Source organism: Nesoenas mayeri (assembly GCF_963082525.1).
Source record: "Nesoenas mayeri genome assembly, chromosome: 9".
Taxonomy (NCBI): Eukaryota; Metazoa; Chordata; class Aves; order Columbiformes; family Columbidae; genus Nesoenas; species Nesoenas mayeri.
The window spans coordinates 21,987,045-22,008,405 of NC_137557.1; positions in this window are offsets into that span (position 1 = coordinate 21,987,045).

Consider the following 21,361-nt stretch of genomic DNA (forward strand, 5'->3'; position numbering starts at 1 on the left):
CACCGTGTCCTAGTTCTGCTGTCTTCATATAGGCAATGATACAGGCCTGGCTTACCTTAGAGCAGATTGCTCTGATGGCATGCTAGCCTGAAGCCTTTCCTGGCTTTAATAGCACGCATTAGCAGTAATTGTTATGTGCATTCCCAAATAACTCTTTAAAGGGAAAGTGCAAATGTGTAAAAAGTAAACAATAATACTTTTTCAGTCGAGGAAAAAATCTTTACGCAGTATGATAATGAAAATAAAGTTGCTTCAGGAGCAACAGGTCTTGTCCTAGCCTGTATATAGTTGAACGGGGTGCGGTAGGGTATCCCCATGCAATTATTTAGGTTCATAACTTGCGATAACTAAGAAGTCTGGAAAGCACCATCTGTTTCCACCATGTGCTATTGTGCCCCACAGCAAGTGGTAGTAAGTGTGTGACCACCTTGCCTTTTTGCATGTTCTATGAAAAAAGAAAAAAAAAAAGAAAAATGTTTTATTGTCCCAGAATAAGTTCCCCTAAGCTTAAGTGTGCAATACTCTTTTCTCCGTCACTGACCGTAACTCATTTCTATTGTATAACTCCACCATTTTGATGACCATTTAAAAACTCAGAAGAAATTACTCAACTATGTTCCCTTTTTGTTGCACACTTACTCTTCTTCATTATCTCTGCTCCAGTGTAATCTCTGAATAACACCTGTTAGCTTGAGAAGATATTTTTTCCTTTCTTGCTTTTTTATTTTTCTAGGGGTATTTTTATGCACTTGCTTTGTTCTATGTGATCATGAAAGAGATAAGCTGTTGCTAAGAAGCTGTTTTGAACACATCTTTGCTGCTGTGCTCTGAAAGAGCGTGAGCTAAAGCATCAGCTACAGATCTGCTTTATGGTTCCTCTGAGATATTATTTCACACACACTGGCACAAACGTGCACCTGAACAAGCCACAAACAGAGACTTTCTCTGCTTGGAGTCTGTCCCTGTCCTGCAAATAAAAAGCCACCTTTGGAAGTGGCAGTAAACCTGTAGTCCCCTGAAGGCTGCTACTAAGTAGCTTTTTTCCAACTCTTTCTAGTCTCACAAGCCTTCTACTTTTCCAGATTTTCTCTGATACCAAATACTTTGGATTTTTCTCCTTTGTCTCCATTCCCTCCTCCTCACCTCTTCACTGTTCCAGTATGATAAAATGGATGGTAATTGGAAGGTCACCTCATATTAAAAGCTAAAACAATAAATAAATAAATAGGAAGTCAGAAATCTGAAAAATATAATCAAAACCAGAATAACTGTGATCTAGACTCTTCCTCTCTTGATTATTTTGAATTACTTTCATGTATAATTTTGGCCAATAGATTCAGGTCACTGCAGAGCCATTGCAGTTCGGATCCAAATCAGGCATTAAAAATATTGGTCAAACAAACAGGTTATTTGGCTTCTAGGTGAGAGGAAAGTGGCTGAAGTTTAGAAGAAAAGGCAAGGTGGTCAACACATTCATTTAACCTATTGAGTGCTCTTGCAATGCTGTGGGCTTTGCTATGTTGTAGTACTGTTTAATATGGCTTTAGGTATAATGAAATGAGTAGGGCAGAGCACTCACATGAAATGGAGAAATGAAGACACATTCACAGCTCAGAGTATCACTGAGAATCTTGCACAGGCTTGTTTAAATTCTCACAGTGTGAGAGGATATGAGGTCTTTAAGATCAGTAATGGCATGACAAAAAAAAAAAGTAGAAATGTATACACAGAAAAAATGTAAGCATTTCTCAAGAAAAACCTTGAAGATTTTCCACTGAGTTATCAGACAACAGTCTTAGAAAAACAGAGGAAGTATCTTTCACAAAGTCATGGTGGATCAATAGCTTTTTTAACATCATTGCGTGCATCTGAATTTTATCACAAAAAGCTGCTGTTGTTTAAGACTGGAACCCATAAGAACACATTTTCCTGGTTTTATGTCCTTTCCTGAATCATCTCTTATGGAAAACAGGCTTCTTGGCTAAGTGGACTATGACTAACATGGCGTGGCCATTCTTGTGTTTTTACGTGTGGTCTCTCAGTGTACCGAAGTGTGGAATCTGAAATGGAAGGGGACGGAGCCTCCTTTGAGATTAATGTTGATCTCTTGCTGAAATCACTTGTGGCGGTATGTAGGACACACCAGTTGTAGAGAAGTCTTTGCAGAGGTTCTTTGTTTGTGATACTGGGCCAGGTCCAGAGGCACTGAGACCAGGGAAAGCTTGTGTAGGATTGGGCCTCAGTCCAGCACCTTTCATTTGCATCTCTCTACTCAGAATATTTACAAATAAAATAAAGTTACCGTTAAAGCAATGCATGGGCTTTGACCATGTCTTTGACTATGGTTATTTTAGCTTTTATTGAGTTCTACTGGAACTGCCACTTCAATCTTTGGCATTTGATTTAATAGACCCCTGTCAAAGCCTGCATAAAACTGATTTAAAATAACCATAGAAACAGAGTGTATTTTCTTAATCTTTTAGATTGATGTTTCGTTTCTCTTAGATCTTTGTAAAAATTCAATAGAGGAACTTGAAATGCTGCATTTAAATAAATAAGTCTAAAATAGAAGAGGAAAAAAACCCCAAACCCAGACTGATGTGCATCGAAGGTATGATTTTATGCATTATAGTTTAACTAAGACCCATTCAAGGAGAAACTTGAACAGCTTGCCGGGGGCAGTCTCTATAAGCTGTGGCTGCTGTTAGAGCCTGCTGTAAATATTCTGCTGTGTTACAACTGGCAACTGTTAAACTTGGCACAAGCCCATGTAAAATGCTTAGATAAAAAAATAAATATTTATTTTTTTTTCTCCCTTCAGAGGTAATCATGTTAATAAATATCAAGAAGAACAAACAGTCAAATCAGTGGTGAGGACTCATTAGTAAAGACTGTTCTCTCACTCATTTCATTCATAGAAATGCATCAGCCAGGTTCTGGGAAACCAAATAGGTTTCACTTTTTAACAGCAAATCTACTAAACTGCAGTGGGTCTGTCTTTATGGGACATCTTTGTTTACATTTGCTGAAGTGGTTGTCCTTGGCACTTTGAGCAACTGGTCTGGGTTCTGCAGTTCTATCAAGAACTATATTCGTAACTACTGTGGTATCTGTAATATAATTTCATGTTATCATTAAATTTTTTAAAATGAAGTGTTTACAAAGAAGTTTCTCAAAGCTAGGACTGACCTTTCTGAATGCTACCTACAGAGCTTTCTACATCCAAAAACTATGGCAAATATTTTTACGTCTATTTAGAAGCCATACTTTTATCATATTTTACAGTTTAGACTTCTGTTTCTCCTGAGTGCTCTTTCCAAGTGTTACACAGATCATGTACTTGCAATATACTCCAAGTGCTATAAAAGTAATAGCATTGATGATTTCTCTTGAGAAACTACTTCAGTTAACTAAGATAATTCAGGAAATATGGTACCTGTGCTTGATGTAGCGGGATGGAAACTTTTATCTTAAGAATTGTTTTCTATTTATTATCATTAATTCTAAAGCATTTTTAGCTGCTCTTGCACATTCTGAATTGCATTAGTACTGCTAGGACTAGTTGCCCATCCCATCCATTCTTCTTCCACAAAATATTTCTTGTGTTTAACATGTTCTTGAAATACATCATCTTCTGTGGCCAAAATATAGGAACTTCTCTGTTTCATCCAGCACTTCAAGAGTAGATTTTAGTGGTGAGTGTCAGCCCAAAGAAGTACATAGCTGAGAAGGGGCAGATTCCAAGCAGATATTAATTATCTCAGCCTCACTCACTTGAGCGGAGCCGACAGTTTCCTGCAGGATTTGCTGCAGGATGCTGGCAGAGAAATAGGAGATATCAGCAAAGACATTAGTCACTTGTTGCACAGCAGTTTCTTTGGCATATGGCCATTTGCTACAAATTGCCCTCAAAAGCTTTACATCATCTTGGTGCGCTGAGCTATTTAGTATGTTAAACTTAATCTTCCTTGGTGTCTTAATAGAATTCCTTATGTAGGCAATGTATGATGTTCTAGCCAGCAATACACATTTGTACATAGGGATAAATGTTTAGGAAATCAAGAGTCAAGGGCCAAACAAGAAGAAATTGTGCCAAGTTTTCAGAGTTTTCTTTGCAGCCTTAGAGCAGTTTTGAAGCCAAGAAGCTGTGCAGGGTTAGAAGCTTGTTCAGGAAACGCAGAAGGAGATTATTTTTTCCCGTCTCCAGGTTTCTTCTCTATCACCAATGCCCATCAGATGCCATATCAAAAGTGTTTTCACAGTCCTGTAAATTGAGCATAAGACTTCAACTTATACTTAAAAAATTCCAGTTTTGCATCCTCTTGGACTGTATGAGTCTCCTTACCTATTATCTGTTCTATCAACTTCAAAAAGTTGCCAAGTAGGAAATTCCAAATGGAACCTCTCATTAGGTGTGAGTACTGTGAACTCAGAAAGAGAGCATGAGAAAAACACACACCAATTCTCAGTCTTATTTCATCTGAGAAAGTTCAAGTCCTGCTGGCAATTTGCATATTGGCTAATAAAGCTTCATCTTGGGACAACTTGTTCTTACATTTGATGATATTTGGCTTCAGAGAACTGAATCTTTTTCCATGCCAGCATATCTTCGATTTTGCAATACATGTCTAATTTCTTTTTCTCATCAGGCATCAAAAGGAGCTTCCATCCAGCTCCATCAGAGCAGACACTCTGGGAAGATCTAATCTCAACTCCTTTCCTTTGCAGAGTTTGTCATACATTATGTTTTCATTGTTATACAATGAAAGTCAGATTTCCTGGGGAAAAAAAGAGCAATATTATATTCTTGTGTTTCTCCACTAGGTTTACTTGACATGTTAAGTGCGTCCTGTTTTATAGGAGAGAGTGGGTGCAAAACCCTGCCAACCCCATCACAGTTATATCCAGCCTTGCAAGTGAAACATGTAAAGATTTTGCTGTAGGGGTTTCTCTGCTGTCTCTGTTCTTAGTATTTTCTATGTCAGAAATTTCTAATCCTGTTCATATTTTGCAGGTTTTGTATGCATATATTTTTGTATACCTGTTCTTTCTGTGAAGCTGTGATGCAGAAACTTTAAAGACAACAGAGAAGATTACTTAGATGCTTTGGAGGCTCCAACACTCTAATCATATGATGTTCACAAGGCTTTTCGTAGGGACAGCTAGGGTTTTCTGGATTTTAAATATATTTGAAAATACTATCTGGTTAGCTTTTTCCCTTAGAAAAACTAACAGGAAAAAAAAATAGCAGAAAAACAGGTGTTTGTATTTTCTTTTTTTAATAAAGAAACAATTTTTTTTTGTATTTATACTCTTTGACAAAATTGATATTTTAGTTCATAAAATAGCAAAACAATTTTTTTTTTTTTTTTTTTTTTTTTTTAGGAGTTACAACAGCAAATCTGGGAAAATAAGGTTTCTAAGGCAGGAATATGACATGATCATAAACATAAATTTCAAAGGATTCATGACATGTACAAGAACTCTTAAAATATGCTGAAAAGCCCATTAATATATCAGGTGCATACTCAGATAACCCCACTGAGCCTAGGCCGCTTCTTCAGTCTTCTTGAAATGTAGAAAACTTTTCATGAGGAAGTTTTGGAGGATACCTTTCTGGTTTGCTTCATCCCACAGTGTAGTGACATCAGTACAGATCACCAGCCATAATCTCGCGCTCACTCCTTCATGGACCATTCCAGCACATTTGTGTGCTGTACCTCGTTTAGATTGCAGCAACGCTCTCAGCTGCCAAACTGCCGATTTACTTTATTTCTGAGTTTAATGTGGCCCAGTTTTGTGCCGTGAAACACAATCAGTTGCAGGAAATTTAATTGAAAACATGAACATCTCAATTCAGAGGAAAGCACAAAATGGAATTTACGGAGATAGCTGAAAATAGCCATGGCCATACAGATTTCATTGGGTATGTGCAATCTACTGATATAATCTTTTTTTCGGTAGTAATTATCTGCTCTCTGTTTTCAAGTCCCCTAATTCTTGTTTTGCATTCAAGAGAAAATATACTTTAAGCATTGTTACTACACAAATTGGTAAACTGGATGTAAACGTTTTATAAGTAACATGTTCAGGCTTATGTTTTTGTGGTGGGTTTTGTGAGGTGTGTGTTTGTTTTTGTTGTGTTTGTATGTGTGTGTGTTTTGTTTTGTTTTAGATGAAATCATTATTTCACAGCTGCTAGCTTACTGGATCACAAGTTAATAATGTCTCTGCCTAGCAATGAATTTGTGTTATTACTGACTGTCTCATCTCTAGTTAGGCTACTGTGGATTTTTACATTTCTAGTAGTAGTTGTTATAAATACTGTATCAGCACTGTGAATCTTTCTCTTATATCATGAAGTATATTTAATGTATCATGAACCTTTCTTTTCTAGTGGAATATCAGCTATAAGTAACTTGAAATTTGCCCAGAGAGGTTGTGGAGTCTCCTTCTCTAGAGACATTCAAGACCCACCTGGACACATTCCTGTGCGATGTGCTCTGGGTGAACCTGCTTTAGCAGGTGGGCTGGACTGGATGATCTCCAGAGGTCCCTTCCAACCCCAACCATTCTGTAATTCTCTGATTCTGTGAAGTGGTAATTTGAGCATCATATTTAAGGAACAGAGCATTTTAGGATGATAGCTATATTACTTGACTGACTCCATGTTTGAATTTCCTGGATTCATAGGGGAAAATGGGAAATGTTGTCCTGTATGCTTATAAAACTAGTTTAAAAGAAACTTCGGGGCAATAACCTGAGTGATGTATTGCTGCCTTGAACTAAAGCTGCAGGAAGAGGACCTTCAAGAAACTCTATGGAATTTCAGCTGTGACTCTTTGATGCTGTCATGAGGGAAGATAGCATAAACAATGTATTCACCAGTCTTGGTGAAGAGCATCTTGTTGTGTGAAGCACCCATTTCCAGCAAACATCCAAGACGTAGGATAGATGATAATTGTACCGAATAGGGGCAATGCTGGAAGATTTATTTGCATCTTCATAAAGTCAGGACAGTTGTTAAATTATATAGTCCTGCATTTTGCTTCTCTAGAAGCCATTTCTACAGGCTGTTAGCTCCGTGTCAGCAGCACCCTTTGTTTTACAGGCTGTTGTTTTCTGCATCTATCAGAGTTCTTCCCTTGGTTTGCTCTGTGACATATTCTATAAATCATACTTTGGCAAGAGACATAGGGAGATTGTTTTCTTTAGAAGTAATAGTACTTGGCATTGATAGGGCATATCAGAGAATCACCCAGAACTTTACTAAGAATAAACTGAGCTTCATAACATCCCTCTGGAGCAAGTAAGTATCATCATTCACATTTTTTCAAATATGCAATTTGACATTTTAGTGTATCATCTGGGATGTTCTGTTCAGCCTTCATATTCTGATCTTGAACTCACGGCTGAGTAGAATCCTTGTGTCCTTCACATGGTAAAATTCTCATGTTCATGCTGCTCTTCAGGGAGTCACAGGCAATGTAAGATGCTCTTGGCTGCCCAGAATTGACTCCAAGGGAACTTTTCTGAATGAGGTTTGGTGCAGGATGCTTTCTTCTCCCTGTTACCTCCTGGTCAGATATCAAAAATATATGCATTAGTTCTAATCTCATTTTCCCCATCCCGTGGAGCTGAATTTCTGAACCCAGATTGCCCAGCAGAGGTTGGTGAAGCCAGCTGAAGCAGAGCCTTTATAGCTGGGGAAGCCTAAATGTATTTTAACCAAAACTCACGAGACACACAAAGTTGGTACATCGCTGGGTGGTTCCGTGGCACAAATGCTGGATGTGAAATCTTGAGTGCATAGAAACTTGGAAGACTCAATTTCGTGTTTATATTTACAGACGCTAGGGGAAGAAAAAACATAAGCTGTAAGGGTCGAATGCCTTTGTAGTCCTGGCATAGTAATGCAAATTCCTAGGCAGGTAAACAAGATTAAGACCCATACTGTTTTGTTTGAGTTCAGGAAGCTGGACAAATGAAGTCGGGGAAGGATTCAGACAGCTAATCCTGACCTGAGCTCACAGTCAGAGGTGGCTATTTCAGGACATGGATATAAGTAAAAGCAAACCAACAAAACACAACAACTGAAAAAAACCCAAACCCAACAAGCAGAACAGAACAACCCCAACAGCTGGCATTTTTTTCTGAGTATTACCTATAGGTGATGAGGATACATGAACAATCATCCCATAAATTGTAGGTTATGATGACATTAATAAGGAAATTTCTGTGCTCCATCACTATCCCAGAAAGCATTAACTGTTGAGTCAAATCTAGGAGGGATTGTCATGACTGCAGACTTAAAACTCTGGTCTTCAAAAAGGAACGGTTGTCCACTTGATGAGAAACACATTACTGGAGAAAAACTATGCCAGAGACAAGCCAAGATCAGAAACTGGCATGTGTTTTAGTCAAGGGACTTGTAAAAACATTAGTGTTAAGTGGCAGCTTGAGAGAGAGTCAATTAGTGTCTCGATTCCATTACATTGTGCCAGAGCCCTAGCTGGCATGAAATGACACAGTTGTGTTAACTTTACTGGAGCTTCAATAATTTGCAACAGGTTAGGACCTGACTTGTTATTAAGTTGTTACTTTGGAAAACTCCCTTGAGATCTATCAGGTTAAGGACAAGTATTCTCCATCTATAGCATTTATTATGGTCTTAAGATTGAAGAACATCACCTTTGCTATAAACAGTGGCACTAGCATTATAAGAGTGTTTCAGAATCTCTTTTATCTATCTGGAATGTTTAATTTTTTTTAGTATTTCTTAATGAATATAGGAAAAACTGCATGTATCACAGAGGAGTAGCTACCTTTGAACTCAATGTTCTTTTTGCTCAGGTTCTACCCCTCCCCCCCCCCCCCCCCCCCCTTTTTTTTTTCTTCTCACTATATTTCCCAACATTATGCCAAACTATTTGGGCAGCAAGTGTTTGTGGACAGATAAATATAGTGTGCATATGGCCATTAAGGCTGAAAGATGTGCTTCTAAAGCTAAAGGGAAAAGGTATTCCTGTAACCTGATAGAAAGGCTTCTAACATGGAAAATGGTCTAGTCTGTTGAAGAAGATCTAAGGGCTAATTTTTGTTTCAGTACTAAAAAGAGTTCCTGATAATGAGGCTGACATTTGCCAGTTGTTCTTCTCTATTTTTTACTCAGAAGGAATCCTAACTAGCCTTGTGGCTGTAGTTATGGATAAGGTCATTTCTGCTTCATTCTTTTTTTTTTTTGCTCGGTTACTTCATGCTAGATTTGAATGGAGTTTGTTTTGTTTTAACAGTTGCTACTCACTGCTTCCAAAATGACCGTCTTCTTATGACACAAGGGGTTACATTTCATTTCAAGCTGTGTATGTGTTTCTGTGAGCATGAGAGCAGGAGACGGAGAAAAATAAACTAATCATATGAGGCAAATTATGGTTATACATAGGGTGCAGTGACATGCTTCATGTGCAAATAACGGTGGCTCAAGCCGATGAAGAAGGGTAGTCTGCTGCAGACTCTATATTCTTTTTTCTGATCCAAACACTTCCAGTGCAGCACCTCCCAGGACAGAGGCCTGTGCTCTGCGGCACTCGTGCACAGTGAGCATTGCTTTTGCTGAGAGATCTTTGGGATGTGTGCCTGTACTTGTGAAACATGGGTACTTCAGTTTGCAGGGAAAAAAGAGCATTTTCCTGCTTTTGGTCTGAGAGTACTGGTATTTAACCCTGCCTTTCCAATGGTTAGAAATATTAAGCAGATATGTATTTTTTTATTTTTTGGATAATTTTTCAGAGTTGACATAAAGTACCAAAGATATTACTCTGATGTTTCCTCAGTCAGGAATTCTCCTCTTGTTCCACCACTTTCCAAACTTGAATTAATATGCACTAGCACTAAACAACAGAGATTTGGTAATTGGTTATGTGTGAATAAATTATGATCAGATCTGTTTAATTATGGATGTGCTTGTGTGTGTAAGAGAACAGAAGACATCTAAAGGAAATATGATACGCACAAGGGATATGAAATAAAAAAGACGTTCCTTAGTGCTAAAAGCCATAAACTGTCAGGCATTTCAGTGATTTGTCACCTCTGCATTAACCACTGACTTGAAGTATTAATGATAAAAGCAGATAATTATAGTGCCATCCTCTAACAAAGAAGCTGTTATAGCTGGGTAAATAACAGGGCCTATAAAATTGTCTTAAATTTGTGTTTGCACAGCAGACAGCATCCAGTAAGCTCCTGTTAGCTCTGGAGATGTTTGTGGAAGGGAACTTTTTCTTTTGTGTGTTTTATTTTGTAATATCAGAGGAAGAGACAAAGGGTAAAAAACAAATTGTGTGACATGTTTCAAAGTGTCTGCTGCAGAGGGGTAAAGCCAAAATGACCTTCTCAAAGCCAACGGCAAGTTCATGGTGTTGCTACAGAGCTTGCAGTAATCAAGCTCCATTTTCTTCCAGTGAAGTATGGTAGTGCATTTTTATAGTTGCTGTAATTCCCTACACTTTATTCCTTATTCTTTTCCTGGCAGAGGCAGAGTACTGAAGACTGCATGACAAAAAAGTAGGAAGTGTGCTAGTGAGAACACCCACAGTCAGGTCTACACAAGGTTATCAGTAAGACCAAAGACCAATCTAGTCAGTAAACTGATTTATTTTGTGCTACAGAGGCTGTACAATTAGAAATACCTGAGATCTACTGCCGAGGAAGTGTGAATTACTGCAGCTGGGCTGCTTCCTCCAATCTTGGGCTTTGCTCTGCCTTCCACCTGCGTAGTCGCTATCAGGAGTATTGTAGGATTTCAAGAAACACAGGACAGTCTGCAGGCAAAACTCTGGGGAATGCTCCATCGGCAGCTCAGGACAGACAGCCACTGCTCTTTGTGCTGCAGGCAGGAAATTTCTCTGGGTAGAGCTGAACAGTGTGATGCAACAGTCCTGACACTCACCAGCTTTCCAGTCAACAAGGGAGAAAGTATGCTTTTTATAAAGGAAAGATGTTTCCTGCAAAAAATATGGACAACAAAAAGACAATGAGAACAGAGCAGTTTTCTGATTCTAATTAGTGCTTCGCACTGAGAATATTGTGAGCATAACACACCTTGCAGAATAAAAAATTATCAGGACAACAGTAGTCATCAGTTCAAGTAATAAAAGGGCACTTACATTTTAAAACCAGAATCTAGATATATAGTTATTTAATGGAGCTTTTTTTCTAGAGAAAATTTGGCATTTCTTCCTGTACTGATGTTTATGTAAGATAAATATGAAGTATTTTCAGTTGAACAGAATTAGTTACCACTGAAAGCTTCTATCTCCTTCAGCTGAATCTGCTTGCCATGAACAAAGTAACCAAGTGATGCACTTGCTTAGATTCCAACTCAATTTATGGAAAGGGTAGAAATGAAATTGCTCTTGGCCTTGATTAATGTTGAAAATATTGATCAAATGGCTTATCTGGCAAAAATGAAAGGCTTGTGAGTGTTCTTTGAAGATGGAGCATGGGTTTATTAGTGAGACTCTGAGGGGATGATTCCAATAAGTTGATATCAAGGGATTTTTTTTCCTATGGATACCAGTGTTTGATTGAAAAGGCTTTACTGAAAAAAAAATGTATGTGTATATATATACCTGTGTGTGTATATATATAAAACATATATGAAGTATTGTTTTTCTTGTGTACATATGCATCCATATGCACTTGTATCTGTGTGCCTTAGTTGGTAGAGCCCATTTAAGGTATAGAGTTCTGAAGTCAACAGTATCTTGGGCCAGTCTCTAAGGCAGCCCCTGTTAAACTGCTGTGCCTTCGGGAAGCTGTCACATCCACTGAAAACTCGAGGGCAGCTGTGCTGTGGTGGCTTTGCCAAAGTGCCATCTGTACCAGGGCTGAGAGGAGCCAGTTTAGGAAGTGCAGAGTCTGCCCAGACACCGCTCATTCTGTGGCTGCAGCTCCCCTGCCCAGCGGCAGCACTGTGGGACCTCACCTGGTACCTGCCCCAGTGGCTGCTTCATCATGCCAAACACTTCACACAGCTAACTTGAAAAATCTCCCCAAAACATTTTTTTTTTTACTTACTGATTGTCTTTATTTGAACCATTTCTTCTATCTTCTCTCCCTCTCGCTGAATTTCTTGCCTCTCTTCTCCTTTGCTGTTTATGCTGTTGCTTCCTGGCACTGTTTTCCTGCCTTCTCCACTCCCTCCTGCTCATACAGCTGTGTATCTGTGTTTATGCTGTGCTGATTCCATTGCCTTTTCTTGTGCTTGTTGGCCTTTATTGCATTAAATACAGTACTGCTAGTTGCTTTGTTGACATATGTGGGATGAGATATGGCAATACATTATTTCACTGAAAATCTTCCTCAAAGGATTATCCCTCCTGGGTGAAATGATTGTTTCCTCTGTTTCAGATTAACCACGGCAGGAAGGAAATATTTCATGCTTCATTATTACCATTAATCTTCCAAGGTGCCCCTCTGAATGAAAATCTATTGTTTTGTTTAACAGAGAGGGACACCAATACAAGTTATCTAGTGTAATTATACTTCTAACAGATGTATCTGTCAGGTTGCCTGGTGTTTGGTAACATAACATCACTGAATATTACACTGCAATGTAAAATGCATTTTCAACAAGGTATGCTGACCTGCACTTTTTCTGTTAACTCTAATAAAATGTGATGGTACTTAATCTGCTCTAGTGCACAGGGAAGTATATTTACCTTTAAAGATTGTAAGAGACTTGCCTTAGATGCTATGTCAAGAACACCTAAGGTGATGGAATGTGATTGACGAGCAGGAAAGAGAGGTGCAGTTCTGCACCCTTAGGAGCAGGTAGCAAAAATATCCTTTGCTTCTGTGGAGATAAGATCAGGATCATCAAGTGTTACCTTTGGTTTTGCTTTATAGTTACTGTTGTGGGTAATGGTGACTTGCAGTCAGAGAGGACTTTTCATTTGAGGTGGTAGGAGACAAAATTCTTCACGTTCTTCATGCACAATGCCCCTTCCTGACTCATTTCCTTTGGAAAGCAGTACTTTATGTGCTGCAGCAAAAGAAATATTAATTTGCAGATGCTGCTTGCTCATGTCTTTAGGTACTTAAGTAGTTCTGTAAAAGCTCTGCATGAATTAATATGCAGGATGTGCCAAACTCATTATATTTCCAGCTATGATTTATAATTTCATGCTTTTCCTTTTTTTTCAACCCAGAATACTGAGGTGTGAGGGAACATTGTAGAGCAGAGCAGCTCGGGAGGCAATGAGCCAATGTGTTTCATTAGCTGTGTCTGCTGTCCAGAGAGGATTGCACACTCTTGTCAGTCCTACTGTATCTTCTAGGTTTTTGTGTTATTTATTGCCCATAAAGCAAATCAAAGTACTCCTTTGCCACTGAAATAGTCAGGGAGCTTTGAACTAAGTGCTTTGCCTCTTACATCTTCTCTTGTGATACGTTTTTAGATTCTTAAATGCGTATACAGGAATTGTCACACTGAATTTTTACAGTGCTTAGCAACTTTCAAGACAATCTAAGGATTAATAAATAATAATTATATCCTTCCTTTATATTCTGCTCTTCTTCTGTTCCTTTTGCTTGCACATGTATCACACCCATCATGCCCCCACAGTTTCTAAGTCCAATATTAATAAGCTCAGACATGCTGGAATTAAGTTCGCAGTTTTTAATTACATGCTATCTCAATACCTCTTTCTTTCTGTACTCTGCCAACATGCCATCAACAGTCACTGAAGTCTCTTTTTGCATCACAGCCACCCCTTGGCCCCTTCTCCCAGCCAGCTCCCAGCACTTCCAGTTCCCATCAGGAATGTCCTCCTTTTTTCTTCCTACCAGTGGAGGGGGCCAACTGGGGAGCCCAAGAGTGGTGCGTCCCTGCTCTCATGTTCTGTGTGCTGATCACAGCAGTCCTTCTGCTGGAAAGAGTAGCCAAAATGTTTGAAATACTGTGATAAAGCCTGCTCAAAGTACACAGAGCTTTCCCTCCAGACCCTCTTCAGATACTCCAAAATATACATGTTCTAGAGATTCTTTAAAATACAACTATGAGAACATTTTAAAATGTACAAACCCACGTATTTTGTCCAAATCTCATTTTGGTAAAAAACAAACAAACAAACCATCAGTTTTTGTATGAACTTTCCATGAAGTAGAATTCCAGCAAAACTTTAATGCAGAAAGCTAGTCCTTTTGGAGTTATAAACAAATCAGAATGGTGTGTTATAGTTGAAGTTGTTCAATATTCTTAACTATAGGAATCTCTACTTCTATTAAGAAAGGAAGATTTCTCTCTATAACAAACTTTCTTTTTTTGAAGCTTAGGATTTGCAAACTGTTGGGCTTTACTCTTTGGAATCAGAGACTTACACATCTGCAGATTTATCACACTGCTTGAAATGGCTATGATTATTTTAAACCATGAAATAATTAAACTTGAAAATTATTTTGACAAATTGGTTAGACTCCTGCTTCCTCTCCTGTGCACATTCAGTAATGGATTCTGATGCTCACGGAGAGCTGACTTTTAACAGTTTGTGTGAATACCTGGGTTCATAAGGAACTGTGCATTAATTTTAAATCTCAGCTGGAAACCAAAATGCATATTAGTAAATTTTGTCTCTGATATCAAAAAGATTTTAATCTCTTTCAAGTATCTTTCCTTTCCTGTATTTTGAAAGTGGGTTACCTTTTCCAAATCTTCTGAGACAGATTAGAACTAGTTACTCTGAAAAGGTAAAAATACCTCTGATTATTTTTTATTTTTCAATATATACAACTCTTCTCTCAGTAATGGTCTCATAGCACAAAGCAAAGCATGGAGAGCCTTAAGAGGCTTGAATGCAAATAATGATTTCTAATAACGACTACAGGAGGGATTGTCTTTATTGGAGTTTTAATGGGGATCAATGGGGTTAGAATGGGCAATACAAATTAAAAAGGGAAGTTCAGGAAAGTAAATCTTTGAGTCTGTAGGATGTTGTTAGAGAAAAGGAGGAATCCTGCATTGTCAGTCAACAACCTGACATTGGGAAATAAGGAAGATTGTACCTGCTGTAAGTCTCAAGATGATGTCCCTTTTCCTTTTTGTAAGCAAAACTCCCCATTGATTTGAGGGAGTTTTGCCTTCATAATCAAAGCACATCTCTAGATCAGCCTAGTCATAGACTATTTCAGAAGCAGTTTTGATGTTCACGCAATGCTCCCTAATAGATTCCAGTGATGCCTCCGACCAGTCTGGTGCCTGGAATGTGGTGCTTCCCTCTCCAGGTCCAGGATGAATTTTGTTCTGTGGAAGCAGATGCTCTTGACTGGCCTGGGTGTGGGTGTAGCACAGAGGCTGCTACAGGAGGATGTGCTCAGCCATGTGGTGAGCCAACATGCAGACGTGTGGGATGGGAACTCTGCATTAGTCTTCTTCTGAGTTCCCAGGAAAACAGATAGGGATCATGTCTTGGGCTCTCCCTGAGAGTAGGAACTATTATTTTCAGAGGTCCTTTAAGAACTTTTGCTGTGTACTTATGTACAGATCAGGTATACTATGCCCTGGGCTGGTAAACACATTTAGGTAAGAATGACATTTTTCTCTTCCAATGCTTAATAATTCTCTTATTTCATGTCATGAATTTAGTTTATACCTGGCTTTTTCAAGGTAGATATAAGGTTTGCATCTGCCTAGAAGTAGGGGAATAGTACACTGTACTGGTGAAAAACAGAAGCCATAAAGTAGAACTGCTAGAGAGTTATTACCTCTCCATAGCATCCAACATATGCTTGGTGCCCACAGATTATGTAGGCAGATTATGTTTTTTCTTTTGCAGTAATGGATGCTTAAAGATGATCCTGAACTCACCACGTTATCTAAAGTGCTCTTTTGTTATTTGGAAAGGCCAAGGAGGACAGCAAGAAACTAAATTCTCATCATTGTCACCCAAGGAAAAATATTCAGGTCTTCCTGTGTCCATTGCAGAAAACATTGCCTGAGGATGGAATATAAAGAGCAGAGCGGAAAGTCCCAGCACTGTTGCAAAGACTGATGTGGTAGTCATTGCTCCTTCTGCAGAACACTCTTCTTGCATTTTGCAGGAATATTTTTAAAATATTTCTACCCCCAAACACTTATTTAAGGTGAATGTCCTTTTAAGTAAAACACAAGGTTTGGGAGTAAATTACTTCAAGTCTTCTGTTAAAGTCTGGACTTAGTCTTAACTGCATTTATTTAATTTTAATTATCATTTTAATTATCTCCTTGTTATCCTTTTTTTTTTCCCCCCCCATTGCCTCTATCATTTGGAGCAAGAAGTCTTCTCAGCCAGTCACGCAGCCCAAGAACCAACAGGCAATGGGCATTTTTTATAAATATCAAAACACTGTAAGTGAAAGTTGTCAGACTATATTATGCCTCCTGGCAATAATAGTTTCATTATTCTCATATAACATTGTACTTTTTTATTATTTTTAAGTGGCCAGATTAAGCTTTCCATCTTCCTGCCATGTCTCATCCAGGTAAGGCCAAATGACATGTAGTGAGTGCAGAGTCCAGGAACTGACCATGTCCACCTTCTGGCTCCTCCTTCAGTAGACCTTGCAGGGATCTCCCCAGTAGAATATAGGTTGAGAAGATATTTTCCTTACAAAACAAAGAGTTAAGATCCCAAGGAACATCAACATGGAAGAGGCTGGTCTGGGTTTTTTCCTCCCATGTAGGACCTTGGCTATAGACGAGGGTTTCTTTCACTGGAGAATGAATTTGAAGGAAAGCACTCAGAATGGTTTAGGGCCAAATTTGTAGAGGGTTTTAGAACTCTCCCTATGCCTTTAGTCATCTACTTCCCTTTATAACCCTGGTCTCAGTTACATTGTAACTACAGCATTAGGAGCTCCCAGGTCACTGCTGTTTCTGACCGTGCGCTTCCTCATTACCAAAAATCCTCTTATCTCTACTTTTCTGAGAGGATCCCTGTAACATCCTGATGGTAACGCACCCATGCGTTTGATACCAACAGTCATTGGCTTTGTTGCTGCTGCCACATATTAAAGACAGTTTCTGACCGTTCCTTGAAGAAAAACTACAAAACCCCCTGCTTTGAAGGAAAGTGATTTTTGTGCCATGAGAGAGAGTTCCCAAGGGCTCAAGTCTTCCACACTTAAGTTCCTGGGCAATATCACCTGTATATAGTGTGTATTTGACAGGAATAGAAATAAATTGGAAGAACTAAAATTATTCCTTCTTCTCAAGATAACTTCTGAATAGATTAGTTCAGAAATGGGAAATGGAAATAAAGCATTTAAATGATTGCAGGTAGCTTGGTTTAGGATATTCTTTTGCAATCATCTTAGATTTGTAACACCTACATTTTATTTCAAAGAAAATTGACTTCTGGATTATCTTATTAACCAAAATTAAAGCAGGGAGAATAAAAATGGTTGAATTATTAATGTGTGCTCATGACATCCCTGCAGCATAAAAGTCTGATATTGCCATATGGACAAGATAATGTGAAATTGAAATCTGCATATAGCTTTTTGTCAAACCCTGGATAAAGTGACTCTTTAATTTTCAGCACTTCAACTCTTTTAGAATAGCAGATTTGGAGAGCCCAAAATAGCACAGACTTCCAACTAGCTTTTGTTAGGTAATCCTTATAGTATTTTTACATTTTTATGCAGAGAAATTGTGGTGTAACAAAATGTAATATGTTCCATGTTTACCTATATTTTACCTCTTTTGAGGTTTCTTCTTTATCCTATTCTTTTAATTCCCTGTTTTGTATACCTGTGAGGCCACTGCATACCTTTCTGGGTACCCTGGGGAGTTATTTATCCGAGGAGGACTGTAGTTCTCACTTTCCATGAGTCTCTGGAGATCACGCTCTTCCTTCAAAACACTTGCTGAAAATGGGGTAAATGGGGCAATTTGATTTTTTCTTCCCCCTGTTGAACGTGAATCCATGTTCTGTCAATACCAATAGCAGCTCATACTGATTTTAATGGAAACAGGTGCTGTGTCCATAGCAGGGAATCAGGCACAGCTAAACTAAGTGGGCAGTGAACTACTGGGGGGGAGTAAAACCGCAACCCAAAAGCTGCCACCTTTGCCTGGGCAGGACAAGAGAGGCCCCAGCTGGATGAGAGCAAAGCACTGCTCCTTCTTTTGCCCTTTGAGCAAAGCACAAATCCAAGCTCTGACTCCTGCCTGCGCAGCAGTGTGGGCACAGCCGGGTGGCACTGGCTCTGCTCCGGCCTGCGGGGCGCTCAGCGGTGACCCCGGCACAGCCAGGGACAAGCAGGGCGGCTTCTGGCTGCTCTGCTTGCTTCCCCTCTCTGCTGGCAGCACAAGTGACTTTTTCTACCACTGAGGGTCGGCACAAAAGAAGTTATGTTGCCTGTGCTACTGGCAAGTCTGATATGCTCTTGTTAGAAAAACTGGTAAAACTTGCCTTTTCAAAAACAAACAAATGGCAAAGTGCTGAACCAACAAAACAAAAAAAAGAGATAAAAGATATTGTCTTGTCCATCTACGTACTAGTGCCCGACCTAGGATGGTTATAAAGTAGCTGGTATAGACCATGGTTTTTATCAGTGACACCCCTCTAAGCTGTATGTATATGACTGAAAACTATAGTCTCTCAATTTTTATTTACCAAGCTTTTCTATTGACAAGTTATGCAGATAATGATTTGCAATGAGGACTTAAAAAGTTCATATTTTTCTTGATGAATCTGAAAACCAAGAAGGGTGACTAACAAGGGACTACCTCTATTTAATGACTTAAAAAAAAAAAAAAAAAAAAGGACTAATTGTGGAAACAAATTCAGGAATTTCCATGTGAATTTTCTCCTGATGTCTTTCTTAAAATGTGTGTGTTTGTTTGGTTTTGTTTTTTAATGTATGCTACTTTTGAAAAAGCAGGAAGGTCTAACCAAATAACTAAGTCAGCTTAACATTTTCATTATTGGGAAGCATCTGCACAGAAGTCATGTGCTTCATAGTGATTCATTTGCTTTAATGTCACACAGAATCATGACGATCATTCAGCTGACCTAATTGCTACACTGACCTTCCAGTCAGCTGTCTCTTTTTTGACATGTAGCTGGTCTCACATTAAAGGTGTTGGCTGTTGACAAATTAGTCAGATTTTCTGGTAATCTATTACAATAAGTAATTCATTCTGTTTTTCTTCCAGTCTTATTTCTAGTGTCAGCTTTTGGCGGTTTTTCTGATTTTGTCTGCTAAATTAAATGGCCTCATAATTTACTTACCTGCATTCTACTTCACTGGTTCCTAACTTACTGTGTTTTGATAAAATGAATGCATTGAACTTCCTACTTGGTCTCTGCAAAACATTTTTGAGGTCTCTAGACATTCTTGTAGCTTTTTCATAATCCCTCTGCAGTTTTTCCTGGCATGGACACAAGCACTGAAACACTAGTGTGCTAGAGACAGCATCACCAGAACATTCCAAAGAGGTGGGATCTCCCCCATATCTCCTCTTAATTGACATGCACCTCTTTGTCCATCAAAGGATCACCTGAGCCATGCCAACCAGGGAATTTCTATTCATTTTGCTAAAATAAACACCATTTCTATAAGAGAATTTTTCTTTCTATAAGAAAGAGATGGTCACTGGTAGCAGGAGGGGCAGTTTCTAAGAGAGACGGTTCAGGCAAGTGTCCTCCCACGGAAGCCAAGGCAGGAGCACGGGGCTGGCTCTCTCCTCTCCTTCTGCTCCTGCCTTTTGAGAACAGGTTTTTAGTTTCATAATGAATTTGCTGTGTGATCTTACTGGGGCACTAAAACCTTTTCTTATTGAAAAATATTCCATAAAACGGTACTAACACCTTTTTGAGGAGAGAGAAACCATGAGAATTAATTGTTTGACAAGATGTTTTGAAATCCTTCAGTAGAAGCTGCCTCAGTATAATTAATAAACAATATGGTTCAGATTCTCCTGCATCCTTAGAGAATCTGTGGAAGCAGGCAGGAAGGGCAAGAAATTGATGAGGGTTTTCTTATAAAATTTCTCCACCTTTGAATGCATATCTTATTTTACTTTAGACAATTAGTTGCAACAGGTTCCTTATTAAAATTCTATGAGCAGGTGCTGCTGATACGTGATGTCTCTCCAGTCTGTCTGCCTTGTACCTTGACCATAGTGTGACCACTGTTTTTTCAGCTTGTTCATTTCTTTGTCAGATTTTTGTAATGGCAATGTGGGTTTCCTCCTTCTCCTTCAAACTCATTTTTGTTCTTTTTTTTTTTTTTTTCTGACTGATATGACTCAGAATGTAGACCATATTTATAATGTAAAGATTGTTCAAATGAGAAGAGATAATTGACTTGAATATGACTTTGTGTTTTCTTAAGTGCATCCCAATGTCATAATCTTTTTTTTTAGCAGTCTATGTGCTGACATATCCACATTTTTGCCTCTTTTTTTTTGCCACATTTACATATATATTTCATATACTGGTTCTCTAATTCTTTCTTACTTCTCCATGAATTATCAGTTTTATGTGCCTTGAAATAATTAACTTGTTATATATACAGTAATTAGCTTTGTAAAACATCCATGTTCATTGAATTGCAGTATCTTTAAGGGAATGAACTGTTTACAATACAAGCAGTCATACAGGAACACAAGCATTACAAGCAACAGACCAAAGGAAAACAGAAATTTGTTCCCTGTGGTAAGAGTAGTAAACACCTAGCAAACTAGTAAAACCTTCTTTAAACTCAGAGAAACTTGCAGCTGAAATGAAATACAGAAAAAAACCCACCACCGACAACAACACAAACCTGAAACCTTTAAAGATTGTATATGCCAGAAAACAACAGTATCTAATACAATCTTCTGTTGTAGAAAAGCAAGTAGCCAAGATATCTCTAGGACAAAATAGGACAGGATTTTTTCTGAAATCCACACGTGGCTTCCCCAGGGCAGTTGGCTTTGTGTCTTCTCTGGTCTCCCTGTAGCTGCTGTCCCCAGGGTCTGTTGGGGATGGTCCCTGGCACAAGCTGTGCTCTGGATTGTGCCCTCACGGTTTGGAAAACTACAACTTGGCACAAGGCAGGAAAGGGCTGGGGAGCAAGAACACAGTCAAGCAAATTGTTGACCAGCTGGCTGGTGCCTGAGCCTGTTGCCTGAACCTGTTCTAATGGGAAGCATAGATGGGCCTGCAGACATTCCTGCTCAGTGACTGCCCTAGGGAGTGCTGAGCCTGAGCGTCACCCAGTATAATAACTGGGTACTAATGACTCATGGTAAAGCCTTTTAGAAAAGGACAATTCACCACATTTGTCCAGTGAGCACTCTGACTTTTGCTCTTAACTTGCAGAATGAGTTGAA